Here is a 24,259-nt window from a genome sequence, read left to right on the forward strand (position 1 = left end):
TAACAGGCAGAGTGGACAGTGAGAGAGAGAGACAGAGAGAAAGGTCTTCCTTTTGCTGTTGGTTCACCCTCCAATGGCTGCCACATCTGGTGCACTGCAGCCTGCCCACCACGCTGATCTGAAGGCAGGAGCCAGGTGCTTCTCCTGGTCTCCCATGCGGGTGCAGGGCCAAAGCACTTGGGCCATCCTCCACTGCACTCCCGGGCCATTGCAGAGAGCTGGCCTGGAAGGGGGGCAACCGGGACAGAATCTGGCACCCTGACCGGGACTAGAACCCGGTGTGCCAGCGCCGCTAGGTGGAGGATTAACCTATTGAGCCACGCACTGGCCAATACCAGCATCTTTTCTTATAATACAGTAAACAATGCTATTGTTTCTTATATTCCCCTATGTAGCATATTCATGAAAACATAATTTTATTCTCAAAAAGTACTTATAAATGTGTACTATTAAACTAAAATTTTCTATGCTATGATTTGAGTTTATATATTCAGTGAACAAACAGCTAACCGAGCACCAAAGGGGAAACTTGTTGAAGTAAAATGGACACTATGAGAAACAGTGACTTGATCAGCTCTTGTCCTGACGGTTGATGTACAATGTAATACTTTATCCATTTTAGTATTTTTTTTGTTCTAGTACCATTGGTTGAACTCTGTAATTATCACACATTTATTCTTAGGTGTTTAAGTTCTAACTGAAAAGTGATCCCTGTTAGGAATTTGGAAAACATTATGCTGAGTGAAATAAGCCAATCCCAAAGGGACAAATACCACATGTTCTCCCTGATAGGTGACAACTAACTGAGCACCAAAAAGGAAACCTGTTAAAGTGAAATGAACACTATGAGAAACAGTGACTTGATCAGCCCTCACCCTGACTGTTGATGAACAACTTAATATGTTATCCCTCTTAGTATTTTTTTGGTTTGTTCTACTTAATACTTTTGGTTGAATACTGTAATCAATACACAATTATTCCTAAGTGCTGAAACTTAACTGAAAAGTGATTGCTGTTAAATATAAGAGTGGGAATAAGAGAGGGAAGAGATGTGCAATTTGGGACATGCGCAAGCTGACTTACCTCAAACGGTAGAGTTAGAAACATACCGGGGGATTCCAATTCAATCCCATCAAGGTGGCATGTACCAATGCCATCTCACTAGTCCCAGTGATCAATTTCTGTTCACAATTGATCATAATGATAGGACTAAGAACCAAAGAGATCACATAAACAAGAATAGTGTCTGCAAATACTAGCTGATAGAAAAAAAAAGGGAGAGAACAATCCAACATGGGAAGTGAGATACACAGCAGACCCATAGAATGCAGATGTCCTAAACAGCACTCTGGCCTCAGAATCAGCCCTTAAGGCATGCAGATCTGGCTGAAATGCCCATGAGACTATTTCAGGCATGGAAAGCCAAGACACTCTGGCAAAAAACAACAACAACAACAACAACAACAAAACCTAAATGAAAGATCTCCGCAAGTGAGATCCCAGTGGAAAGAACGGGTCATCAAAGAAGGAGGTACCTTTCTCTGAAGGGAGGAGAGAACTTCCACTTTGACCATGGCCTTGTCTAAATATGATCAGAGTCGGTGAACTCAGGGGGCTTCCATAGCCTTGGCAGCTCATGACAAGAGCCTAGGTTGATTACTGATGCCATAAACAAGAGTGTCAATCAGTTAAGTCAACAACAGGAGTCACTGTGCACTTACTCCTCATGTAGGATCTCTGTCCTTAGTGTGCTGTACATTGAGATTTAATGCTACAACTAGTACTCAAACAGTATTTTTCACTTTATGTTTCTGTGTGGGAGCAAACTGTTGAAATCTTTACTTAATGTATGCTAAACTGATCTTCTGTATATTAAGAGAATCGAAAATGAATCTTGATGTGAATGGAAGGGGAGAGGGAGTGGGAAAGGGGAGGGTTGCGGGTGGGAGGGAAGTTATGGGGGGGGAAGCCATTGTCATCCATAAGCTGTACTTTGGAAACTTACATTCATTAAATGAAAGTTAAAAAAAAAAAAAAACTATTATGAGACACGTTATTCTCTGTTTCAGGCAAATAGGTATGGCCAATAATATTTTATATTAGCCAGAATAAGTCCTACTCTAAAACAAATTATACATTCCTTCACATAACATGTTGGAAGTTTTACTGTGGTTGTATCAATTACTACATCATACTGGAGAGTAAAGACACCTTCCCAAAACTGAGTCTTTGTAGTTAGGAACATGCTATGTCCCTCTACTTACATCTGTCTTCTAAAATGTTTTGTCATTATTTATTTTTAGGTCCTCTTATTTTATATACACACACACACACACACACACACACAGATCTTAGATTTAGTGGTTCTCTCTCCAAGTCCCAAGAACAGTTGGGCCTGGATCAGACCAAAGCCAGAGCCCAGAACTTCATTCAGGTCTCCCAAGTGGGTGACAGGGACTCAAATACTTCTACCATCATGCACTGCCTCAAAGAGCATAGCACCAGGAAGCTGGATCAAAAGTAGAAGTGGGCTCAGTTCTGAAGCACTGCAGTATCAGATGCAGGTATCACAAGCAGCACCATAATTTACTGCAACACATGGTTCACCTTGAAGTGTCATTTTAAGCCACAATGCCAACACAGACACCATCAGAATTCAAATATAGAGCAGTTCTGTGTGAATTTATATAATAAAAATCTGGGTCATCTAGGTGACTGCCTTTTAACTAAAATCATAGAATTTATAGAAAACTTGAAATATTTCTGAATGTATATATATATATATATATATATGAAAATATACTGGTATTTTAAATTGTGATTCATTTGGTATGCAAGTGAAAACTGTAGAAGAAAATATGTAGCCAGTATGCCTCTTACAGGCAACGTCTTGATATTTAAATAATCATCTATATGAACTTCCAAAAGCCATGATTTCAGAAATCAATCAAATGTTGTTTTGCACATTATTTAACATCTAGGGAGGTTTTTCCAAATTGGGAAAATAGTTTATCAATATAAAACATGGTTTCAACTCTTCAGATAAACAAGATCATAAAAAAAAAAAAAAACCTGGAGTCAGGAAGGCTACTTGAATCTTATATTTTCAGATTGTTAACTTCTAGGGATAATAAAAAATAGTGTAAAGAGTGAGGGCTACTGAAGGAAAGCAGAGCTGGTGATTTGAATCATTTGATTCAGTGGGGAAGGCAGATAAGAGGACTCAAGGAATCAATATTTGGCAGGTCTGCCTGTAACAACTCATAGCTTGAAAAGGCATGGGAGGGGCCGGCGCCAAGGCTCACTTGGTTAATCTTCCGCATGCTGTGCCGGCATCCCATATGGGCACTGAGTTCTAGTCCCAGTTGCTCCTCTTCCACTCAGCTCTCTCCTGTGGCCCAGGAGGGCAGTGGAGGATGGCCCAAGTGCTTGGGCCCCTGCACCCACATAGGAGACCAGGAGGAAGCACCTGGCTCCTGGCTTCAGATCGGTGCAACACAGGCTGTAGCGGCCATTTGGGGAGTGAACCAAAGAAAGGAAGACTTTTCTCTCTGTCTGTCTCTCTCTATAACCTGTCAAATAAAAAAAAATTTTTAATTTTTTTTTTTAAAAAGAAAAGGTGGGGCTAGTACTGTGGCTCAGTGGGTTAACGCCCTGGCCTGAAGCACTGGCATCCCATATGTGTGCCGGTTCGAGTCCCAGCTGCTCCTCTTCCGATCCAGCTCTCTGCTATGGCCTGGGAAAGTAGTAGAAGATGTCCCAAGTCCTTGGGTCCCTGCACTCCCGTGGGAGACCCAGAAGCTCCTGGCTCCTGGCTTCGGATTGGCGCGGTCTGGCCATTGTGGCCAACTGGGGAGTGAACCAGTGGATGGAAGACTTCTCTCTCTCTGCCTCTCCTTTCTCTGTGTTAGCTGACTTTCAAATAAATAAATAAATATTTAAAAAAAATAAAAAAATAAATAAAAAAGAAAAGGTACGAGGGAGGGGGAGAAGCTGTAATAAAACTATGGTATAGAAATGTGATAATATCTCATTATAGGATTTCCAGAAAAGGATATAGTCAATTAATTATAATTTTTAGAGAAACTCTTCAGGAATAAACCAATCATTAAAATTGCCAGTTTATCAATTATCAGATGATGAAGCAGCTTCATAAGTTTCACAGAAATATCAGGAGGTTGAAGCAAAAGTAGCATGATTATTAAAATTTTGCATAGGTGCCACAGAACTTATATTTTTATCACTAATTTCTGCTCATTCTTTACTTAGTTCCAGTAGCAGTTATATTTCTGTAATCTCAAAAATGTGATATGAATTCATCCTTAAATTTATAGTTTGTGGAATGAACCAGTTGATTCTGTCATTCTGGCTTTTAAATAAACAAGTGTCCTGAACTGACAAAGAAGAGACAGGACATGGGAGCCTCCATGAGCAGATGGTGCAGCTGGATAGCTCTCAGCCAGCATTTTTTATTAGAACATACAAGAATTTTTCTAGCTAGCAAGCACGTAGGCAAGGTTGTACATCAACTTTATGGTGAGAAAAGTATCCAGTATGGTGATCCATGACAGAGAAGAAAATGGTGATGTATGTCATCACAGACAGGTCTATTCAGATGTTATAACAAGTTCCTGAAAAAACTAGGTATCAATTAAAGCCCATAATCCCCCTGCTGCTTCTACCACTGCATTTCATTGGGAGGATGTGCCCTCATCCTTCCTGCATAGGCAGAGACAGAACTGCAGCCATGTCCTTTTCCAGAGTAGTGTGTTCTCCTAAGAACATTAAGGCAGTATCCTCTACAAACAAGTTAATATATCTTTCTAAAAGTTGAATGGAAGAGGTAGGGGCCAGCATTGCACCAGGTAAAGGTGCCATCTGCAATGTTGGCATTATTTATAGTGTCAACTTATGTCCCATCTGCTCCACTTCCAATCCAGCACCCTGATGATGGCAGGGAAAATCAGGTGATGATCAAATTGTTTGGGTGCCCTGAATCCCATCTGAGAGAGTCCCAGAAGAATCTTCAGTCTCCAAACTTTGGACTAGCCTAGCCCCGCTCATTTCAGCCTTCTTGGATGAAAAATATGTCTCAGTCTCTCTTTTTTGCTCTCTTCCTGTGGCTCCTATCCCCACTTCCTCTGCTATTGTAAATATTCCAAATAAACAAATCATTTAAAAAGGTGTGTTAACAGTTAATAGAAATGAATTCCGTAGATGTTTAATATTGAAATGTGAAGTAATCTGACAACTATGCAGGAAACCAGAATGCAGATTATCTATTTTTTCCAACATGAGTTGATGTCACAGCAAATAAGTTTCTATTGAAATGAGTCATTTTTTCATTAACTTCAGCATCTATGTTAGCCTTTTTCCATCACAATGTGGCATAAAGAGGTATTTTTTTAATTCTGTGATTTTTGTTATTAAATATTTGAGCACTAGATGCTACTGAGATGAGAGCTGTAGCATTTACAATTAAGAGTAAAAGGATTTGCAAAGGGTAACTGCCTATCTAGCATAACATCTTTTTTTAAAAAAGATTTATATTTATTTATTTGAGAGGTAGTTTGAGAGAGAGGCAGAGACAGAGAGAAAGGTCTCCCATCCAATGGCTTATTTCTTTTTTTTTTTTTATCTTTTATTTAATGAATATAAATTTCCAAAGTACGTCTCATGGGTTACAATGGCTTTCCCCCCCATACCGTCCCTCCCACCCACTACCCTCCCCTTTCCCACTCCCTCCCCCCTTCCATTCACATCAAGATTCATTTTCGATTATCTTAGTATACAGAAGATCAGCTTAGTATACCTTAAGTAAGGATTTCAACAGTTTGTTCCCACACAGAAACATAAAGTGAAAAATAATAGATGATTTTTTTTTAAATGATGATGAAATCAGATCAGACCTATTGTCATGTTTAATCCCAGTGGGAGTCAAGTTGGGAATTGATAGTTTCTTTTTTTTTTTTTTTTTTAACAGAAGATCAGTTTAGTGTACATTAAGTAAAGATTTCCATCGTTTGCACCCCCATAGAAACACAAAGTGAAATATACTGTTTGAGTACTCGTTATAGCATTAAGCCTCAGTGTACAGCACATTAAGGACAGAGATCCTACATGAGGAGTAAGTGCACAGTGACTCCTGTTGTTGACTTTACAAATTGACACTCCTGTTTATGGCTTATTTCTTATATGGCTGCAGCAGCTGGCACTGAGCTGAGCCAAGAGCCAGGAGTTTCTTCAAGTCTCACATATGGATGCAGCAGCCCAAGCACTTGGAACATCTTCCACTGCTTTCCCAGGCCATAGCAGAGAGCTGGATTGTAAGAGGAGCAGCCAGGACTTGAACCAGTGCCCATATGGGATTCTGATGCCACAGGTGGAGGCTTATATGCTACAGAGCTGGATCCTAACATAACTTTTTAAAGTAGCATCTATAATACACAGTAATTTCATCTAGTTATAACTAATTATAGGAGAATATAGTATTTAAAAAGATGCTAAATACCCCAAATGGGAAAACTCTGGAAAGAGTTTTATTCAGTAACAAAATTGCTATTAGTTTAATGTGTTTTTACTCAAAATCCTACTGAACGGGTATTTTTATTTGTGCTTGGTTTGTCAAAAGTAGATGGCTAACACTTTAAGACTGAATTATAGCCACAAATTTAAGAACTCCTTTTGGTTTTTAGGGAAACTATTTCATAGACATGGACATAAATAAACTATAAAGAGTGGGAAGAAGCATCTTAAGTATAGGAACATTTTCACTTGATTTTTTTTTTAATTGCTGTGAGAAATACAACCCTATGGCCATACACATGTAAGAAAGATATAGGAACATAATGACAATATCCTGTACATTTCTGATGTAAATTAAGTCATCACTGATTTTACTCAGAATGTGAGAGTTAATAGTTAGAAGGACACTAACATTGCCAAATTTTCTAAAGTTTTGGATGTGATCACCTGGAAGGTTTGTTTTCATTTGGATTTCAATGGGGCAATACCCTGCATAATGACAATAACCTAGTAGTTATATTTTAGTTCTCTTATATACCTACCTCTTAGGAAAAACAAGTAGAGATTACTTTTACCTTGGAAAAGTTTGAAGTATAAGGCTAATAATAGCACAGAAATACCATCACATTGTATTTTCCAGTGATTTATCACAGCTATAAAATTGATTTCAGGCTTTGATTATATGCACAATGCTTGTGATTGATTTCTGAAAAGCGTCAAGCATCTAAATATACAACAAATCAAAAAGCTAAACCTATTTTTAGGAGATGTAATATCAATCATGCAACTTCTTGTTTTATCCTTACTCCTCTTCTTAGTGACACCTTGGAATTACATATCTATCCTAATCTTTTACTTTTAATCAAGAGAGTGGAGTTTGTTTTTTCTTTTTCTGCATTTTTCATTTTCTTTGTTAATGTGGAGCTCTGTTTTCTCTTGCATCATTATCTGCTTCCCTATCTCAGGGCCTGTGGCAGGGTTGATTAAGAATTCTCTGCATAGAGATGGGCTGTGATCCAGTCTCTTTATCTTTGACACTACCATGAATGTAAATTGTTTGGGTCCCAGTTCCTGCTGTTAAAATCCTTTCTTACACTTTAATGTGTGCGGGGGGGGTGTTTTTTTTTGTTTTTGTTTTTTTTAAAGATTTATTTTATTTATTTGAAAGTCAGAGTTAACACAGAGAGAGGAGAGGCAGAGAGAGAGAGAGAGAGAGAGAGAGAGAGAGAGAGAGAGAGAGAGGTCTTCCATCCACTGGTTCACTCCCCAGATGGCCGCAATGGCCAGAGCTGCACTGATCTGAAACCAGGAGCCAGGAGCTTCCCCCAGGTCTCCCACATGGGTATAGGGGCCCAAGGACTTGAGCCAACTTCTACTGCTTTCCCAAGCCATAGAAGAGAGCTGGATCAGAAGAGGAGCAGTTGGGACTAGAACTGGTGCCCATATGGGATGTCAGTGCTTTAGGCCATGGCTTTAACCCACTGTACCACAGCACTGGCCCCCAATATGTGCAGATTTCAAGGTTTGGCTTTTAGAGTCTCTCTTAATTCTATCTGTTCCTTACTACTCTACCCATGTAGTAATCATTCACTGAAATGTATTGGGTTTCATTTAAGTTGAGTCAGCAATCTCCGAAGAATAATCCAGTAACTATCTGATAGTTCCAGAAAAAAAACCTCATTGCAATAACAGATATCCTGCATTTTTTATAATAATTAACATGGAGAATATCATATATATGCAAAATTGTCAGAATTTTTTCTAATTCATTGTATTATGACATTATTTATAATGACTATTATATGGAGAACTAAATAGAATACTCTATTTGCATTTGAAGGAATTTAACCTAGTTCTAGTACTTTAGTTTTGGGTACATTCAATCTCTAATTTGAAAAAAATAAAGAGCATGGATACTTGTTGGCATTCATATTCCCAGCTTCTCTCAGTAACTAAGGACATAGCTAATAATAGGCAACAGGAAAAACTCTTCACCCAATACATCAGGGGTTGTGAACTTCATTCAGAGAATCCAGGATTCATTCTCTGTTCTTAACTCTGAAAATGTTTGTCATTCAAATAGAGCACAATGAGAACTAAATAGAGATTCATCTCATCCATCATGGCATCACATAGTTGTAAATTGTACAATTTTAAAATATCTAAAATATATACCTTCTAGCAACACTTAAAGCATTTTTCAGTACCTAGTTATATTTAAAGCAGCTCCTTTTAAAATGTATTATTCCTTTTTTATATTTAAATATTTGAAAGTGAGCAAATTTTATGTATTTCATACATACAGACTTAGGAGCATAGTTATATTTCCCATGCTAATCTCCCTCCTGTTCATGCATCTACCTACCTTCCCCCTCCATTTCTTATTCTTTCTTTTAATTATTATGATGACCTACTTTCCATTTATGTTATGCTTGTAAGATTAATCTAACATTAAATAAATAAGTTAACAAATAGCTACAAGAAAAAAATGTGTTCTTCCGATATTTCTGCCATATTATTTTGTATATATACACCACAATATTATTTTTCTTTATTTTCACTTTTCATAATATATATGGAAAAACCTTTCTATGAATTACTCACATTTTATCTCATTCAAAAATTTTCAGGGATTCTGTGCTAAACTCACTACATTTTAACTCTGATACAGCTCCCTGCTATGTCCTGGGAAAGCAGTAGAATTCAAAGACCTTGGGCCCCTGCACCCATATGAGAGACCTGGAAGACAACTCCTGACTCCTGGCAATGGATTGGCCCAACTCCAGCCTTTGTGACCATTTAGGGAGTGAACCAATGAATGGAAGACCTCTCTCTCTCCCTCTGCTTCTCTGTAACTCTGCCTTTCAAACAAACAAATAAACAGTTAAAAAACATTCATATAACAATCAAGATAAGGAAATGAACACATAATTTTTGGCTTAACATATTCTTAAATAAAGCTTTATTTCTTCCCTCTCTTTTATATGTTCTGTTTATCATGTGAAATAATTATTATAATCACTATTGAACACATGGAATGCAGTGGACATTTCTTACCCTCATCTTACTTGAATTCTCAATATTATAAGACACTCTCTTAAACACTTGATTCTTCATGAAGCTGTTTTCTGTTTAACTTCTTAAATCCATCATTTATCTTTGGTTGTTCCCTCTGGGTCTCTTTCTCAAGGCAACATTTTCCTCCAAAATATTAACTGCAGGATATTCTCAATGCTGGAATGAAGATCTGATTCAATTCTCAGCCATTTCGTTCTATGCTTCCAACTCTCTACACTAAAAATTTCCCAACGTGTATATACAATCCAGCCTTCTATTCAGATGCTTCTTTTTATTTTGATGCATAAGGGCTCTTCAGCCAGCAGGAATTTCAAAGTGCATATTTGAAGAAGCAAGCAGGAATTTCAAATCTAGTGCACAAAAATAATTTTGAATTTCATTTTTTCTCATTAAAAATTTGAGGTTTTCTTGTATTTAAGGTTTAGAAAACTTAAAGTGTTTAAACTGAAATCAAGTTCTTTTATCTTTTTTTTTTTTCTTTTTTTGACAGGCACAGTGGACAGCAAGAGCAAGACAGAAAGAAAGGTCTTCCTTTTCCATTGGTTCACCTCCCAATGGCTGCTGCAGCCAACATGCTGTGGCCTGCACACCACACTGATCTGAAGCCAGGAGTCAGGTGCCTCTCCTGGTCTCCCATGTGGGTACAGGGCCCAAGGGCTTGGGCTATCCTCCACTGCCCTCCCAGGCCAGAGCAGAGAGCTGGACTGGAAGAGGAGCAATGGGGACAGAATCCGGGCTCTGACCAAGACTAGAACTTGGGGTGCCAGCACTGCAGGTGGAGGATTAGCCTATTGAACCACAGCACCAGCCTAAGTTCTTTTATCTTTAATCATTAATTATTTTCCATTGAGCTGGCTGCACAAGTTAGAATTCATGTACTTACAGTTGGGACTTATCTTAGGACTTATCTCTCCCTCAAAATTCCATACCTAATGCAACAATATTCCTTTTGTTTTACTTGTTAAATATCTTGAAGTTTGACCTACTCTCATAACTTTTGAACTTGAATTGTATCAAGATGCTTCCTACTCATATCCAGTATTTTTTATCTTCAAATAAACCACCCAGTAGTGTATATTTTGTAGATGTGATTAACCTCTACCATCAACTAAGTAAGGGAGGTAATACTTGTTAATGCAAATTCCTCTATTAAGAACCCAGGTTAAAATAATAAAAAAAGCAGAAAAAATTATGAAATTAAATGAGTAATATTAATATCTACATGCTTTCTGAGAAAAGGAATGTAGTTATGATTAGAATATTTATGGGCTCTATTCTTTAAGAATGAGTTTATGGGGCTGGCACTGGTTTTTGACTTTCTATCTACCACCTACATATATCTTTTATATCTTAGTTTAAGTCAGAATTTGCTAAGTGAAATGGAAGCCATCTTGCTTGTATTTTACATTGTGAGGTCATCAGATTCCTTAAAGTTCTATAAGTTGTCATGGGAACTTTAAAGTACACAGTTTCTCAGAGAGACCTTAGGGTGGGGTAATCATTCACCAGGTAATATATTTTGTACATTTTATGGAAGTTTATGGGACTGTAAATTTCCCTTTAATTGTGAAAGCTAAAGAAGTTCAAGATTATTCTGGTAACTGTTATTGTCTTTGATATTCTTTTTCCTGAGTCTTTATTTTATTTTTAATGCATTATAATAATTTGTTTATCACCAATTTTTCATGTCTTTTGTCAATCTATTATTTCTCCCTCTTAATCATAATATATCTTATTTCATGAAACAGCCAATAATTTTATGTTTCATCTTTCATATTACCATTACCTGTGAATGTTTTTAATATCCTAGTCTAAATCTATCCTTCCATCGTGAACTTATAAACAAATTGAATTTTAAGTATTTTATCATGAACTCAAACAAAATTATTTAAGTTGTACAGACTACAATCATATATATATCTATTTTGAGAAATCTTGGAACCCTGAATAATTCACACTATCCAGGTAATGCATTTTTAAAGCCACATTTTCTTATTTTCTTTTTAAAAGTTTTGTACACTTATTTAAGAAAACTTTTCAATTCGCAAGAAACTTCGTTGGCTATGATTACTGCCCAATCAGCTTTTCCATCACTGAGTATAAAAAAAAAGAAGTTTTATAAGACACCATCCAAACTAGAAGGAGAACTAGAGGCTGAAGTCGGGCACCTTTTCCTCTGGACTGCTCTTAGTGATTGGTGCTGAAGATGAAGAATTCCTTAAAGAGCAACCCCAAAGGAAGGCTTTGGATATCTTGAGGGAAAGCTGGAGCAAGAGCTGAGAAAAATGCAATTTCCTTACCAGACACTCGGGGTCTTGTGCATTGTTGACTTCTACCACCCACCCACCCAGAACTCTTACCAAAGTTTGGTTGAAGGGTCTCAAAGTTACAGGTTTACTGGAAAAGATAATAAATCAAGGACTGTTGAGAACTGCTCTCAAGCAGTCCTATCCTATTTTTAGCTGGACAGAGGCAAGGATCACCACTGACTGGCACAAAGGAAGTTGGAACTCAAAATCGCACCATTCTGCTCACCTTAATCTCATCTATAAGAACTATCTCTGTAGCCTCCTGCATTGTTTTTTCTCTGGGAAAGTGTTGATGTTTATTTCTCTATTCAACTGTGTAATTCTAAAAAAAAATCAAGTATTTATACCAAACAATCCAGCAAATTAGCCCCTAAGTAACTACCCATAACTACACTAATAAATTTGCATATAAATTTCATAGCAATATTATACTGTGTAGCCCAAAATTGGAAACAACTTAAATGTCCTTTAACTGGAGAATTGACATATAAAATGTAGTATGTTCCTAGTATGGAGTAACACTCAGCAAAAAAAGAATAAAATAACACAATCATTATGCATCTCAAAAACATTGTGATAAGTGAAAGAAATCAAATGCAAAGAATTACATATTGTATAATGAAATATATGATATTTCTAAAATGGCAAAACTATAATGCATAAGAGTTGTTGTCTGGTGCTTTGAAATGGAGTAGGGATTAACTTAAAAGGGCAAGGGAGGAGGTCTTTTCAGGAGAATGGGAGTGTTCCAAAATTGGATGTGGTACTGGTTATATAAGATAAATTTAAGAAAAATGTATTAAAAGTCATAAAACTGCATACATGAGGTAGGTGACCATATTGTATGTAAATTATACAACAAAGCTGACAAAATAATTCAAAGTCCCCAAAAGCATTGGCTAAATGAGTTTCTTAATGACATGTTCTAAAATAAAACTAGAAAAGAATTAAATATGCATTTACTGATCATTTGAAATAAGTTGTAACACAACCTTAACCATTGGTACATTTTAAAAATTATCTCCTTCTTGCTATTGATATATTTTCTTACATAATTTGATTTATTACCTTAATATTTTGCTTAGGATACCTATAGCTTAGCTTATGAAATGGATGTATTTAAATAACTTGATTTTTATTTCATGTCCTGGTACCCTTACATCAACATCAATATAATATCAGTTTCCCAAAGGAAATTTTAAAATATTCTTTGTGTTTTCTACTCTGTGTAGGTATGGGAAATGTAAATTTATTTTTCTTCCTTAAAAGTGTGGAGTATTCTGTAAGTCTGGACATGAAATTTTGATTCTGTGGTTTCGTTTCTTGCTTGGTTCTTTGGAATTTTCAAAATGTGATTCAACTTTCTGGGTTTATATAGGGTTTTCCTGTTTTATGTTGTGCTTGTGTTTTATAAATTTGATTTTCAAAATATGGTGGATTTTGATCTTTGCAGTCAAATTTTTACTTTTAAGAATTTCAAACTTTTCTCCTAGTATCTCTATAAAACAATGATTCTGTTTAAAAAAAAAAATAAGTTGTAATACTATAAATGTGGGGAAATTAGTTACACGAGGCAATTCAAAGATGGCACCCAAAGGAAGTAAGGTGGGTGGAATCCAAAGTTGTTTACCACTAAAACTAATTGGCAGCCGGTGCCTCGGCTCAATAGGCTAATCCTCCACCTTGTGGCACTGGCACACTGGGTTCTAGTCCTGGTCGGGGAGCCAGATTCTGTCCCGGTTGCCCCCCTTCCAGGCCAGCTCTCTGCTGTGGCCAGGGAGTGCAGTGGAGGATGGCCCAAGTGCTTGGGCCCTGCACCCCATGGGAGACCAGGAGAAGCACCTGGCTCCTGCCATCGGATCAGTGTGGTGCGCCGGCTGCAGTGCGCCGGCCGTGGCAGGCCATTGGAGGGTGAACCAATGGCAAAGGAAGACCTCTCTCTCTCTCTCTCACTGTCCACTCTACCTGTCAAAAAAAAAAAAAAAAAACTAATTGGCTACGCAACATCAGGAGAAGTGGCAACAACTGATAACGAGGGTATACATTGGCTAGTCCTTTAGAAATTGCCCCATAAAGTGATCTTTTAAGTGATTGGTTGGTCCTTATGCCCTGCCCCAATGACTGCAGTTTTGTGCTTTAAAAGGCTTGTTACACGTGAAATAAATGAGTTCTTGCTACACTTGGCTCCCTGCTGTGTCTGATTGTCTCCAGGATCTGGAGGCTGGGGAACAGGTGAGCAGAGCACTTACCTTTCCTCAGGCTCAGTCTATCCTGTATGGGTGGAATAAGACCCTGCAATAATCTATAGCAAAAATTTTTTTTGACAGGCAGAGTTGACAGTGAGAGAGACAGAGAGAAAGGTCTTCCTTTGCTGTTGGTTCACCCTCCAATGGCCTCCACGGCTGGTGCACTGTGGCTGGCACACTGTGCTGATCCTATGGCAGGAGCCAGGTGCTTCTCCTGGTCTCCCATGGGGTGCAGGGCCCAAGCACTTGGGCCATCCTCCACTGCACTCCCTGGCCACAGCAGAGAGCTGGCCTGGAAGAGGGGCAACCAGGACAGAATCTGGTGCCCCAACCGGGACTAGAACCTTGTGTGCCGGCGCCACAAGGTGGAGGATTAGCCTAGTCAACCATGGCGCCAGCTCAGCAAAATATTTTTGTAAGTAACTACATTTTCTAAAACCACAAATATAAAAAATTAGGACAGTGGCATTGTTTTCTATTTTTGAAAATCTCTTTAATGTCTTGCTTAATAAAAAAAAAATTATCTGGACTCTCATAGCTGCTTGTCCTTCAATCTTGGGTAATACTGCAAGTCACACTACCCCCTGGAAAAATATCCTGTAAACTCATAGAAGGACAAGAGGGCAGGGAGCAATTAATGACAAGGCTGACAGAACTATATTTTGAGAATCCTTATAGTGAGGGACTGTTTCCCCGCTCATTTGTTGGTTGAAGGTTTAGGTGGGGAAATGGATGTTTTAAAGGGGCAGACTTTCTGGGCTCCTGAACAACAGAGCTGCATCTTGTGTCTTGTTTGAGGGGCAGAGCTGATTCAGCCCTGGACCACACAAAAGACCCATGAAATCATTTGGCCTGGCCTTAAGGCAGCCACAGGCAGGGCTGGAAATTCAACAGACTAATTTTTTTTAACTTTTATTTAATGCATATAATTTTCCAAAGTACGACTTATGGATTACAATGGCTTCCCCCCCATACCGTCCCTCCCACCCACAACCCTCCCCTTTCCCACTCCCTCTCCCCTTCCATTCACATCAAGATTCATTTTCGATTACCTTAATATACAGAAGATCAGCTTAGTATACATTAAGTATGGATTTCAACAGTTTGCTCCCACACAGAAACATAAAGTGAAAAATAATAGATGATTTTTTTAAATGATGATGAAATCAGATCAGACCTATTGTCATGTTTAATCCCAGTGAGAGTCAAGTTGGGAATTGATAATTTTTTTTTTTTTTTACAGAGGATCAGTTTAGTATGCATTAAGTAAGGATTTCAACAGTTTGCACCCCCATAGAAACACAAAGTGAAATATATTGTTTGAGTACTCGTTATAGCATTAAATCTCAATGTACAGCACATTAAGGATAGAGATCCTACATGAGGAGTAAGTGCACAGTGACTCCTGTTGTTGACTTTACCAATTGACACTCCTGTCTATGGCATCAGTAATCTCCCTATGCTCCAGTCATGAGTTTCCAAGGCTATGGAAGCCCTCTGAGTTCTCCGACTCTTATCTTGTTTAGACAAGGTCATAGTCAAAGTGGAGGTTCTCTCCTCCCTTCAGAGAAAGGTACCTCCTTCTTTGATGACCTGTTCTTTCCACTGGGATCTCACTCGCAGAGATCTTTTGCCAGAGTGTCTTGGCTTTCCATGCCTGAAATACTCTCATGAGCTTTTCAGCCAGCTCCGAATGCCTTTAGGGCTGATTCTGAGGCCAGAGTGCTATTTAGGACATCTGCCATTCTATGAGTCTGCTGAGTATCTCACTTCCCATGTTGGATCACTCTCCCCTTTATTTACTCCATCAGTTAGCTTTAGCAGGTACTAGACTTGTCTATGTGCTCCCTTTGACTCCCAGTCCCTTCACCATGACCAACTGTGAACTGAAACTGATCACCTGGAACAGTGAGATGGCATTGGTACATGCCACCTCGATGGGATTGAATTGGAATCCCCTGGTATGCTTCCAACTCCACCACTTGGGGCAAGTCAGCCTGAGCATGTCCCAAATTATACATCTCTTCCCTCTCCCATTCCCACCACCATGTTCAACAGGGATCACATTTCAGTTAATTTTCAACACTTAAGAATAACTGTACATCAATTACAGATCTAAACCAGTCATATTAAGTAGAACAGATAAAAAAAACTACTAATTTTTAAGCTGATAATTTTCTATGGCCTGTGAATGATGTTTTAAATATCCAAATGGCCCCAGGCAGAAACAATTTCCCCACCCCTGTTAGACCCTGGAAACCAAGTGTGCTGCACACTAGGCATCTCATTGCCCTCCACAGGTGCTGTAGCTATAGGACCTTAAGAGACTGCATGTCCCACCATTCCCTTCTCCTCACCACAACCACAAGCTACAGTGTAAAATTCTCATCCTGGAATTATGTTGTGTTATCCAGGAAGATTCTATTGTAATTGTTTATCTTTGTGCAACCTAGAAGTATCATCTTTAATGAACATTAAGCTAAGTCAGAGGTTCTCAAAATACAGTCCAGGGACCAGCACCAGAAGCAGCATCTTATAACTGATTTGAAATTCAAGCTCTCTGGCCCCACCCTCCTGAACAAAGCCTCTGCAGTTGAGGCTCAGCCATCTGTAGTCTAACAAGCCTTTCAGGCGATTCCAATGCACCAAATAGTTTAAGGCATTAGCCTTGAAGTTAAACTGAGCTGGATCTTTCCTTGGAAAGGAAACCCAGCACAAGTGATAAGGAAAGCACTTTCATTCCCTTCCTATCTCCTCCCCTTCCTGTGTGAGTGGTTCTGGAGAGACAGTGGCAGTACAAGCTTTGAATCAGAAACACAAGTTTTTGTTATTCTGTTTCTCTGGAGATTCCTGATTAATCCATGGTGAATAAATTGCACTGATATATAACAAGAGATATTTGATAAAATTCCTAAATATTATGGATTAAAACCAATTAATACTGGGACCAACGTTGTGGTACAGCTGGTTGAGGTACTACTTGTGACACTGGCAACCTAAATCAACTGTGGTTGAGTCCAAACTGCTCTATTTCTGATCCAATTCACTGCTAATATGCCTGGGAAGGAAACAGAACATGGCTCAAGTACTTGGACACCCCCCAACCCAGGTGGGAGACCAGGTTAGAGTTCCAAGCTCCTGGCTGTGGCCAGGAACAGTCTCAGCCATTATAGCCATTTAGATACTGAACCAGTGGATGGAGGATCTACCTTTCTCTGTCATTTTGCCTGTAAAATGAATACTTTAAAAAGATAAAATTAATACATATAAACCCAAAATTTACTTAATATTTATTTCAAATGATTTGCTAAAATAATGTTTATGGTTGCAGCCATTAGCTTCAAAGTCAGAAGATGAGATCAAATCATTACTATTATTTACCATTGTTTCTGATACTCACAATGAACATATTTAGAAAAGGAAGCTTGTGGTATAAAAATTGTAAATGTTTCAAAACTGATTTTTGATCTAGAAAAACACTTTAAATCATACTTTGTTAAGATTTCTAGGAACAAAATAAGCACTCAAAAATGGCCATCATACATAAAGGGTAGAAATACTAATTAGATATAAATATTTTTAGCACACAATGTAGAATTTGGGGAGTGAACTGGCAGATGGAAGATTCTCTCCCTCTCTCTCTCTCTCTGCCAGTCCTTCTCTCTGTGTATAACTCTGTCAAATAAATAAATAAATATTTATAAAAAAACAACAACAGAGGAGGGGCTGGCATTGTGTGTGGCATAGCTGATTAAGTTGCCACTCACAATTCTGGCATTCCAAGAGGGATGGTTTGATTCCCAGGTGCTCCAGTTCTGATCCAGCTGTTAATATACCTGGGAAATCCACAAAAGATGACCCAAATACTTGGGTCCCTGAATGCATGTGGGAGACCTGGATGGAGTTTCAAGCACCTTTTTTTGGCCTGGCCCAACCCTAACTAGTATGGCCATTTGAGAAAGGAATCAGTAGATGGCATAACTCTCTCTCTGCCTCTCCAACTCCATCCCCTTCCTTCTCCCTCTCCCTGTAACTCCTTACCAAAAGTACTGTGAGATTAACTACAAAACTTGTTCTCAAACAGGACTTTGGATATTTGTGTGTGTGTGTGTGTGTGCTGTGGGTGTGGGGACAAACTGTTGAAATCTATACTTAGTATAGAGTTGGTCTTCTGTATATAAAGTTAATTAAAAGTTAATCTTAATGAAGAATGGGATAGGAGAGGGAATAGGAGAAGCAATGGGAGTAGGTGTGGGAGAGTGGGTACCGGAGGAAGGAACACTAAATTTGTACCTATGAAATTTCCATTCATTAAGAAAAAGCTTTAAAAAAATGTTAAAAACTCCTAAAAAAAGAAAACCTAGAGACCAGTGAACTACAAAATAATGATCTTTCAGCATTTACAGAAGCTCAGCTGCAACCTTGTATTGGTTTAAATATGGTGCTTCATCAATTTCATACAGGAAAGGGAATACACTTTGACAAATAAGCAGAAAATTTCAATACAAGTGCAGGGAAAAATATTTTTGATGCAGAAAGGGATCATAGTGCTTGAACCCCAAAAAAGAGATTTTAAAGTGATCTCTTCATGGTGGTTCTTTTTATTATTATTATTATTATTTCTTTATTCAAACATGAATTTGAAGAGGAAATCCTGTCATTTTATGTTCTGGTTGGGAGTCTAAAGTAGAAACTCACTTGCTGGCATCATTGCTTTTTTGTATTTTACAATAAACTGTCAACCCATCCACACAACCCCTGATGTCTAAAACAAAAACTTTGTAGTTGTGAGGAAAAAAAATAAAACTAGTCTCATCTTCTAACACCTTCAACGTCGCACCCAAAAATAGCATTAATTTTGGAATCTGATGTCCAATTTAAGAAAGAATTGACCATCACACTTAGTTGAATTAGTAGTGACTTGAGTTAGTAAATTACCTAATATTAAGCCCACAGAGCTCCCATCTGCCGATTCACTCCCCAAGATGGCCAGGACTGGGCTATGACAAAGCTAGCAGCCAGAAATGTATTTCTGGGTCTTCCATGTAAGTACTTGAACCATCTCCTGTTGTTTCCCACAGTGCCCATTGTCACCAAGAAGCTAGAATCTGGAGAGGAGAAGGACATGTCCCCAGGTGCTCCAATATGAGATGTGGCCATGGCAAGTGGCTCTGAAACCAATAAGCCAAACATTCCTGATGTTAGAGTAGCTTTGTTAATACTAATCTTTTAGAACACTTCTGCTCAGCATATCAACTCTGTCACAAAACAAGCACTCACAGAGTTGTATATATTGTATATGGGAATGAAGAAAGAAGGGAAGGATGAGGTTTCATTTTAGACTTGAACTTTTGGACAGCCACACAGAAGCATTCAACAGGAAGTCAAACTTAATGTCTAAAAGCCATGAAAAATGTCCCAGCTGGAGGGATACAGGAGTTTTAGATCACAAAGGGCCACATCTGTCAAGGGGAATTATACTACAGACTGAAGGGGATACAATATTGACCCCTTGATGAGTAGTGTTCAGGAGAAGAATATAGAAGTATTCAGGGAAAAAGACAATGACCCATCACTGAAGCTATGATGGAAAAGAACAGAGAAGAATTTCCATAAAAACATCATTCACAATCACTTCAAATATGGCAAAGAAAAGATATTTTAAAAGAGAGGCCAGGCATTTAGCTTAGTGCTTATCATGCTAGCTAAGATACACTAGCTCTACCTCAGAGTGCCCAGGTTGGATTTCCAGTGCCAGGTCCAGTTCCTAGCTCCCAGAATGAGGGAGGCCTAGACTACATTCCTGACTCCTGCCTCAGTCCTTCCCCACTTCTGTTTGGTATGATTGTTTAGGGAGTGAATAAGTATATGGGAGCTGTTTATCATTTAGTCCATCAGCTTCTTTCTCTGCCAAGCTCCTAAATATTTTGAAATAAGAGAGAAGATTCAAGTAAGAAAAAGAATAGTAAATAGCTTTTGGCTTTGTCTATGCATATTCTGCTAACAAAATTTTGAAGAACTGAAATAACATTACACCAAATTAAAGTGAAAACAATGGAATTATTTGTCCAAAAACAGATCTTGGGAGTCTACATTTGTGACTAACTGAGAGAAATGCATAAAGATTTATTTAAGAACCTAAAGTTGGCACCAGTATTGTGGTACAACAGGTTAAGCCTCCACCTACACTGCTGGCATTCCATGTGAGCAGACAACATGAGTCCTGGCTACTCCATTTCCAATCCAACTCCCTTGCTAATGTGCCTGAAAGAGCAGTCAAAGATGACTTGAATATTTGGGCCCCTTCCCAAATATGGGAGATGAAAATGGAGTCCCAGGCTCCTGGTTTGGCTTGGCCCAGTCCAAGCCATTGACACCATTTGAGGAATGAACCAGTAGATTGAAGATATCTCTTTCTGTCTCTCCATTCCTCCCAATTTCTGTAATTCTGCCTTTCAAACAAAAAATCTTAAAAAATAAAATAACCTGCACTAGATTTTTTTTCTCATATGCCTGACCTCATCCCTGAATCAAGCTCAGCTCCTCAAAACTATTAGACTGTCTTACTCTAACAATTCAAAAACAAACTTAACTGATTGTGTTTTAGTACTAGGTAACTCTTACCCTTGCAGAATGCTAAATATTTATTTCAGGATTGCATTAAAACACTCCTCACTCCATCATTTATGTGACAATAAAGATTGTTTCAGGCACCATGACCCACATTTAGCATATTGTACTCTAAGTTACCACTCAAATCATGTAACATATGTTTTTCTATGGCAAGAGAAAGACCAAAGACCAAATTGTCTTATTTTAGATGACTATAATGTTTCACTACCATGCCAGATTCATCATTCATCTTGTTTGTGTATATTCCCTGAGAATAAATTTTATGTGTATTTTTCATTTTAATTAATAAATTCTTATAAATTTCCTGAAATGAAAACATAACAAGCAAAGGAATATTTTAGAAAACCACTTACAGGTGAAGTACTAATTTTCTTTGCTCTTAGAAATGTGTGCAGGTGTGAGAACCACACCTGGAAGAGAAAGTGAATAGAAGGAGTTAAAAGAAGTCTTTATCTGGTTTCCTTCTACATTGATCTATGAAAAAAAATGATATGATAGAGTAAATAAAGAATAATTAATACATTACCTGAGAAAACATCAACTTCACAGTGGAGGAATAAAACTTTAAACACAGAAATGCATAATAATATGCACCCACTTCTATTAAGTGGCAGAGATTAAACTGAAGTTATCATTGGTTCAATGAAAGCATTGTCTAATTTTTAAAATAATAATAGTAAAAAATAAAATATTAAGGGTTATTGTTCAAATAAATGAAGTTATCAAAGAGATAAGCAGGCCAGCGCTGCGGCTCACTAGGCTAATCCTCTCCGCCTTGCGGCACTGGCACACTGGGTTCTAGTCCCAGTCAGGGTGCTGGATTCTGTCCCTGTTGCCCCTCTTCCAGGCCAGCTCTCTGCTGTGGCCAGGGAGTGCAGTGGAGGATGGCCCAAGTGCTTGGGCCCTGCACCCCATGGGAGACCAGAATAAGTACCTGGCTCCTGCCATCGGATCAGCACGGTGCGCTGGCCACAGAGCGCTGGCCGCGGCGGCCATTGGAGGGTGAACCAACGGCAAAGGAAGACCTTTCTCTCTGTCTCTCTCTCTCACTGTCCACTCTGCCTGTCAAAAAAAAAAAAAAAAGAGAGAGAGAGATAAGCATTATGTTGTCACTAAAATGTATATTTACTGTAGTACACTTTTCCAGTAATGATTCGAAATAACAACATTCCCTGTATTCATCCCTTCACAAGACCTTGTATTTCACCATTTCACTTGCTTTACCCATGAGATATTAATAAATGTGACAGAAACAGATAGTTTGTAAAAATATTTGCCTTCTCAGATTTTCCTTATTTGACACAATTATCTTCTGGAAAACCCTGGGTCCTGCCTGTGGAAGAGGTAGAATCTAGCCAAGATTCACCAAAAATCACCATTTGAGTGACTGCTCCAATCTTGATTCAATTCCAGTTTCCTGCAAAAGCACACCCTGAAGAAAATCACCTGAAAAGCAATGTTGCAAATAGGTGTTAGCCTTTGAGCTGTGTTGGAGACTTGAATTGAGTTATTTTTTAAATAAAATTACTTATTCAAAAAACAGATAAATCTTCTCTAAACCGAGATCTTCCAGTTTAAAGTCACCACATATGTGTTGTGTCTATAGATATGCTTACTGTGAACATGACATGTAATGGAAGGTGGGATACATATGTTCTCTTGCCAAATAGAGTCTCCATGATTCAGACAGGACAGAGCACAACCTCTCAGCCACACACACAGAGAGAACATATTCCTGGCAACAAGCTATCTAGAGAAAACACAAAAGAGGATGCCTTGCCTCCAAATTGGCTGTTTCACAACATTTCACTGTGTCATGACAAGGGAGAAAAAAATAGACCTGGATTCAAATAGCACCAAATCTCTTTGCTCTTACTGAATCTTAAACTTTCTGTCATATTTCTTCACTTCCTGTATGTCTTTTGAATTTACTATAACAGCTTCTTGTTTAGATTTTAAGTAATTCTTATAAATTTTACTAAAAAAACAAGTGTCCCTACTGCTATTCACTGTCATGCTTAAATTCTATACATCACTCAATTTTAATGCTTATGAGCTTAGTTAATTAATGATTATGTTTGTAATTGCCACATATGATAAATTTAGTTAATTTACTTATTTTTAGTTAAAAGAATTAAACTCAATCAAATATTAGTCTCAGAACTGATTCATGGTATAATTTATGTGTTCTGGAGGCTTTTCAGATGTTGATTACATTTGCCATTAAAATACAATTTTAAAAAATCCTGTGAAGGATAACTCCATGTGCACTAAACTGGTAAAATCCAGGGCATGTGATGAAAAACACACATAATGGTAAATTTGGAAAAGCTGGTAAGTATTATAAATGGTTGGCAAGAGCTTAAAAACCCACAATGACTCACTATGTCACTATTTTAGTATATATAAATGCTGAGAAAATCAGAAGTATTTGTTAAAATTTCTACTACGATGCACTAGATTTATGATTTTCAGAATGTACTTCCCTATATATACTGTAGTTCTGTGCTAGCTTTGAGTAGCAGAAAGGCTTCTTTTGCTGTTTTTTAAAGATTTATTTTTTATTTGAGAGGTCAAGTTACAGACATAGAGAAGAAGAGATAGAAAGAGAGGTCTTTTAGCCACTGGTTCACTCCCAAAATGGCTGCAACAGCTGGAGCTAAACAAATACAAAGCCAGGAGCTAGAAGCTTCCTCTGGGTGTCCCATATGGGTGCAGGGTCCCAAGCACTTTGGTCATCTTCCACTGCTTTCCCAGACAAATAGCAAAGAGCTGTATTGGAAGTGCAGCAGCAATGACTGGAATCAGCACTCATATGGGATGATGGTGCTTCAGGTGAAGGTTTAACCTACTATGCCACAGCGTTGGCCCAGTGATAAATTTTAGGAAGACATCCTTCATGTAGATTAGTCTATAATATTGTAAGGTAAGGTTTAGGTTTTATTTCCCACACATCAGTGTTTATCTTTTGGCAACTATAAATATTGAATATCATGAATATGTATATATATGTACATATTTTGTAGCTGCAGATTTTGTCATTCTTTCTTTCTCTTTTTAATGCCTATTATGCCATTTTATGGAAATTGTATTGATATTACCTGTACACAATGATCAGGCATTTCCATTGTAATATGTGTTTATGTGTACAAGAAGTTTTGTGTCTGTGTGTATACGAGTGCACAATTTTTGATAGCTTCAAAAGTAATGCTGTGAGAAATATTAACACTCATTTCAAAATCTGTCCTCCCCAGAGATGGATGTCTATGAGTCAGACCACAAGACCCCTCTAAGTGTTATGGACTGAAATGTGCTTTCCTAAAACTCACACATTAAAGTGCTAACCACCAACATGACTCTACCTGGAGAAAGTGCTTTTTAGCAGGTCAAATAATATCTTATGTGTGACGTCCATCAGGAGAAAGATTTCTGGAAAAATCAAGCCAGTATGACCTTGATCTTGTATTT

At 38.0% G+C, this 24,259-nt stretch overlaps 1 pseudogene; it reads right to left on the reverse strand.

The window, feature by feature from the left end:
• The window catches only part of LOC149127927 (ribose-5-phosphate isomerase-like), a 423,712-nt pseudogene that overhangs the window by 280,365 nt on the left and 119,088 nt on the right, over positions 1-24,259 (reverse strand).

This window comes from Oryctolagus cuniculus, chromosome 2 (assembly GCF_051225735.1).
Source record: "Oryctolagus cuniculus isolate XC-2025 breed Fujian yellow rabbit chromosome 2, ASM5122573v1, whole genome shotgun sequence".
NCBI lineage: Eukaryota > Metazoa > Chordata > Mammalia > Lagomorpha > Leporidae > Oryctolagus > Oryctolagus cuniculus.